Source organism: Tasmannia lanceolata, unplaced genomic scaffold, assembly GCF_043159265.1.
Source record: "Tasmannia lanceolata isolate RefF3 unplaced genomic scaffold, GAP_Taslan_0.1 ptg000005l, whole genome shotgun sequence".
NCBI classification, from domain to species: Eukaryota; Viridiplantae; Streptophyta; class Magnoliopsida; order Canellales; family Winteraceae; genus Tasmannia; species Tasmannia lanceolata.
Window position 1 is genome coordinate 11,667,657 of NW_027518682.1, and position 6,397 is coordinate 11,674,053.

Here is a 6,397-nt window from a genome sequence, read left to right on the forward strand (position 1 = left end):
ACGTAAATAGGTTGTTCCTATAAAATCATTTCCATAGGATGATCCTAGCCAAACCGATCTATAGAGGTTTCCATAGTATGCAGTTCCTCTATAGATCGGACGGTTGGGATCTTCCGATACGAATGATTTTCTTGAGACAACCTATTTACTTTGTGGCCCATCACTCGTCATTAAGTGCAACCCAATTAACTTTTTCAACCGATTTTAAAAGGTTACCAAAAATGACGTTGATCCAAGGGCCCTTTTCGGGGCCCTTAATGCAAGGGCACCCTTATATCTATCACTTCCCTCTTTTTTTTAAATTTTTTTTTGAAAATATCAAGTTTGATCTGAACTAAATAATAATTAATGTAATGGTGAAAATATGTCTAATCCTAGTGTAAAAGAGTAGTCATAAATACACTAAAGAGGCTGTCCCAAGTAAAAAAAAGGTTAATTTATCGCTTCCCTTTATCAAATAATGAATCATTGATGATGCGGATGTTTGTTGTTTCAATTTTCCATAGAAAGATGAAGCTTTCCCCAAATCAAGTGTAAAAAAGGGTTAATATATAACTTCCCTTTATCAAATAATGAAGCTTTAACAGTCATAACCCTTATTTAAAAAAAGAAGAAGAATCTAAATCGAAGGTTCTCTAAAAGAAGGAATTTTAAAAAAGAAGATGAATATTGAGATTCAAGGTGGCAAACGGGCCGTGCCGTCACGGCACGAAATTTTGCAGCCCACACGGCCCACGGGCCAGGCACGGCACGGCACAAATGTGCCGTAAAGCCCTTTTTACACTGTTTGTCGTGCCGGCCGTGCCGTGCCGTGCCGTGTGCCTAAACCTTCAGCCCTGCACGGCCCACTATAGCAATCGTGCCTCGGGCCGGCACGGCCCAGTTGCCACCTTGAATTGAGATGAAGAGAAATCACAAAAAAATAAGAATATCAAATATATCAAGTGTGGAAAGATTTAGCATATATATAATTTTGTAGATCAAAGTTCATTGAAGACAATGTGGGAGCGTCAAAGGATGGAGTGGACTTGACAAAGATTGGGAGACTTATCATGTCCCCCATGTTCGTTGACACTAAGGATTAATCTTATAGAGCTCTGACCCTCTTTTAACAGACAAAAGGTATAAGGAGGTTGCTTTGGCAACTATATAGACCACAAAAGAGATTGGACTCGTTCACATCACTAATTTGGATATGGTTTAGGGAGATGATAAATTCTCACCCCTTTACCGTGAATTGACATAAAAAAACATAAAAGAAAGGAGGGTAGACTTTAACGCGTTTTGACGTCAATTCACTCTAAATGGGTGTGAATTTTTCTATTGCTCTGTTTGGTTGCCTATTTTTAAGAAGAATAGGGGAGAACATCTTCTCGAGATCTACTAGAAGCTGTTTGGTTGGCTTTTTAGGTCTTTGACCACTAGCGTTGTCGGGCGACGGTCGGGTGACATGGCACCCTCGAGAACTTCTTGCCAAATTTTGCAAAATCAATGAAATTTTAAGAGAAGATCTCGGGGATATCGATTTTCCTGCTTTTTCTCTGCCACGAGTAGATGTTGGGGAGATCTCCAACAGATTTTCTAGCAACCAAACACCATTCCCTACATCCCCCAATTGACTGATCTTCTTTTGATCTTCTTTTAATCTTCCCTTTGACTTCTTCTCCTCCTAATCTCCCGGGCAACTACAAGTAACCAAACAGAGCACTAGAGGGTGCGATTTGCTTGGACCACATAATATGAAAGTTCGGGATAACATAAGAACCTTTGATGTTGAAATTATTCTAAAATGGAAGGGGGTTAAGTTTTTATATGTTTAATGGTTTGTGATGCTTACGTTGGGTAGAGTAATCCATGTGATAGTGTGCCACTATGGCATGCTCGATCGACATATGTTAGATATATGATAAACTCAAGTAGATTTTTTTTTTTAAAATATTGTTAAATGGAATTCCTAACTTGGATGATTTTTGGCATGATGCTATATTGCGAAGGTTGTCAATGTGGTAATGCACGTTACTTATCATTTGAAAACTTTTTTACAAGGAGCTCTAAGCATTTGGTACTAATTCACTCGGGTGTATAAGTCATATGTAGAACAGAAAGCTGTAGAGGATTTTGGTACTTGCTTATTTTTGTGGGTGATTATAACAATTATTGGTTCATTTTTTATTTTTTTTTATTTTGTAGGTAAGCTAGGATCGAACCTGCAACCTCAAGGTTGAGATACAAAGCCTAATTATCTGAGTGAGAGCCCGGTATTTGGAGATATTTATACTTCTTTTGACATCCGGAAATAAGAAATTCAGACTCATATTTATACCACTAAGCATTCCATTGGTGAAGTCAAGTGAATGGAATGTATGAATCTTCCTCCCAGTGAGTGGGCATAAAGGGTCTGGATGTGGCTTTTCAAGGATATGGACGAATTCCTCCTCACCCACAACCGGCCCAAAAGGAATTTCATGACATCATTTGATGGATTGTCTTGTGTTCCTAATAGGCTAATAAGTCACAGAAGAATATGGATCGAATCCTTCTTTTCACACTATTACGCATAGTAAATAATTGAAAAAATGGATTCAATTGTCAACTACTCCTATCGGAAATAGGATTGACTATGGATTCGAGCCATAGCACATGATTTCATAAAATCCGTACGATTTTCTCAATCCAAATCGGTTCTTATGGGTGTTTTCGTAAGAAAAAAATTTGAAGTTTCACGAGGTTTAAAAATATTAAAAACCTTAAGAACAATTATAAGGTCTACTTAAAGGGAGATCATATGAATATTCTAGTACAAGTAGTGATCTAGTCGAAGAGAAAAAAAAAATGCCCGGTTAGATTATTCTAATAAAGATATTGAAGTTCAACCAAGCTTGTAGAATTCAAAAGGAGAATGAAAGATGCCCAAGTTATTTAAGTACTTCCGTGTGGGAACAAATTATCACACTATTGTTAAATGCTTTAATTTCTTAAAGGGATCATATATGATTGCAAACCACCATGATATGAAGCAGCAAGAGGGTTTCCAGAATGAGAATCCTTAATGCGAGAAGAGTTGTTTGCTCTCAATAAAAATGAAATATGGGGATTGATTCTCACACCAAATGATGTTGAACTCATTACTTGCTCAAGGGCAAGGTAGAATGTTCAAAAGGATAGATGTAAAACAAGGCTCCTAGCTCAATGGTTTTCACAACGATATGATTTATACTATGGCTGAGCGTGGTATCTTAAAGTTAGCATCCGTCGGGTTCTCAGATCCTACTATGTCTGTGTCACAGTTCCATTAAGAATCAAAGCGTCCATAGGTCCTACTATTATTTTACACATAATTTTCATTGTATGTGTCTGTGGCTATTCGGCAAATACAACACACAGTGGCAAATGGAGATGAGGGAGCATGTCAGAAGGAGACGAATAGGTATTAAGATTTTTTTTTTTTTATTATATATCGAAAATACCCTTGATGTACGTTTTTTAACCCTCGGGTTAATTTAGCCTATAAGTAAAAAAAAATGAAGGATATTTTTATGGGGAGTGATATTTACGCCCCTTTTCATTACTAGGGACACCCAGCTACACTGTGTCTATGACTGAAAAGGTGCTGATGTACTTCACATATGAAGGAATGAAGTGACCTGATTGCCACGTACAATACAGCTGGGTGTCCCAAGTGATGAAAAGGAGCACATTTATCATTTCCCTATTTTTATATATAGCAAAATATAATCAGATTTGGAACAGTTGAAGGAATTTTTTTTTTAAACATATCTGAGTCTCATTGTGGACCCACGATCTCGAGGCTAGACCCGTAGAGGCCTCTCGATCTCCACACGATGGAGAGTTCTGCCAAGGCTCTCTCGAAATGGTGCCCTCACAGCATGAGTGGCGATATATGATACCTCTTGATTCGGAGACAAGCCCGGAATCAAAACATACCTAAAATATGAAGAGTCGACATCCATGGAATACGGCCATGGAACCAAAACTCTACTATGTGCAATGGATAAATCTAGAGATAATTTGGGTTCGTGCCTAATTACGAGTTGGGAAGGTGTTAGACATCCAAATCACCCGAGCGCACTCGGTCTCTTATGCCGTCTTTTATTAACTTTAAAGAATTTTGTGCGAAAATCATGTGAAATGGGAGGCTGAACCCGAAAGGGGGCCTCTCGATCTCCACACTCATCCGATTAAATAAGGGTCGGGGTCTGTATCTTACATGGGACACTCGAATGGACCCACGCTATTTGTATGACTTCCGCCCATTTAGAGCACTAGCTAAAGGATTTGTGATATTGTTTAGGGGTGCAACTCGGGTCAGTTTTTTAGAATTCGGGTTGATCTTTTACCATAAAATCGGGCGGGTTCAGGTTGATTCCAATTCATCTTTTAGCAAAAGCTCAACCTGGCCCAAGTTGCACCCCTATACAGACCTAATTATATATATGCATGGATATTCTAGCAATTGTCCTAGGAAAGTGAAAATAAAATTTGTTTAAAAACTTAAGAAAGAAATGAGAAGAAGCGACAACTAGCAGCTACAGTGAGACAACGACATATGAACTAGAGAAGCACAAAGTTAAGAATTTTAAGAGTGCAAGGTTTTTTTTGAGTGCTGATACCAAATTTGGGGTGTGCTCTTTTGCATAAGACAAAATGAGATTTTTTTTTTTTTTGGATGGGTAAGCTGGGGGTTAGGCAGGACCCAGATATATAAAAAGAGAAGAAAAGAGAAAAGACAAAGACAAAATGAGATTGATTGTACAAGAGAAATGAGCAACTAAAGTTGAAGGGAAAAGGATAGGATATTGGGGCCCTTTCAATGAATGGGGAATTGAGATGTAAGGGGTGCGCTCAGGGTCTCGGCTCCGATGCAAAGGGCGAGGGATAGGTGGTGCGATGGATGGCCAACGATGATGGTGTTGCAAAGATGAATAGAGGTAATTTGAAGTGCAAATCAGAGCGAGAAATAGTAAGGCAGTTGGTGAGCGGAGGCCGGACGGGTTGCCGGAGAACGAAATCAACCGTACTTGTTACCAGTGATGACTGTATGGCTCTGATACCATAATTATATAAGAGATTTTATTAATCTTGGTTTTCTTGATTACAACAGTCAATAGATAAACAAGGAAAGATAAAGATTACTATGAAAAGAGATATCCTAATCTTAGCTACCATCCTATGCCTAATCTAGTCCAACTACTAAAGCTATCGCAATCAATCCAACATTCAGATCTTAGAAGATCTGATCTTTTTCAACACTAAATGCCTAAATGTGAGTAGACCTTTGTAGAATAATGTATACACATAAAGAGTTCTAGAAAACCTCACTAAGGTCTATATATTACCTATAAGATCTTTCTCAACTAGTGCAGGAGATAAATTATGCTCTAAGAGCGTTCTTATATTGAGTTGAATGGAGTTGGCTCTTTTTTTTTCATTATGCATGCTTCCTTCTTGCTATTTTGGGTGTAGGTATAGTCCAATAGGATATAGTTATACATGGAGCGTTTGTATCCCGACGTAGGGCTTCAATTGGCCATTCAATAAGCTTGAGTGGGGGGCGACTCTATTTCATTATGAAATAACAGTGCCGCAAGAGACCTTTCGAGTGGAGTGTGGAGAAACTAATAGCAGAATTGGCTGGAATTACATAATGCCATTCTCCGTATATTTTCGGTTTTTTTCATTCTATGCATTGTAAAGTTAATATGGCGCTTGGAAGAGAAACTCAAATAATCCCACGTCCAGGGGCATGGCCTCAAGAAAAATAGAGATTAAGGCAGAAAAGATGGTTTTTTCATTGATGCCCAATTGAAGATTTACAGCTTATTTCAATCAAAGAGCTAACGACTAAAAATATCAAACACTGTCAGGTTTGTATCAGAAGGCTAGGACAGCTTATGAGTTTTGCTTGGCATTTGGGTGTTACGTCACCAAAACTCCTTGTTTGGTCGCCAATATAACATTGAAATCCCTAGATACTACTAGGGAAATCTTCCAGTTAATCATTACATGTTTGCTGATTTGTCACCCCATTTCCCTCCCTATGAAATCCAAGCCAAAAAAAAAAAAGTGAAATTTTGCTTGGATTTCTCAGGAATGATGCTTTTTGTCTCTTTCCCTATTTCGTCTTTCTCTCTCTTCTAACTGTGTTGGTAATGACACCCCCTACCACTACTTGCAAGGTTGACAACCAAACACTACTGTACCAATATCCTACGAGGTAAGTTCCATGTAAATCCAATGCTTTTCTACTCTCTTTTGACTACTTACACCTCTAATCTGCGAGGTAAAATTCATATGGCCAAGCCATTTATGCTTGGTGCTTGGTCCCACACAAGGTCCTACATTGATCCTACAAAAAGAAGCAGACAGAATCAAAATT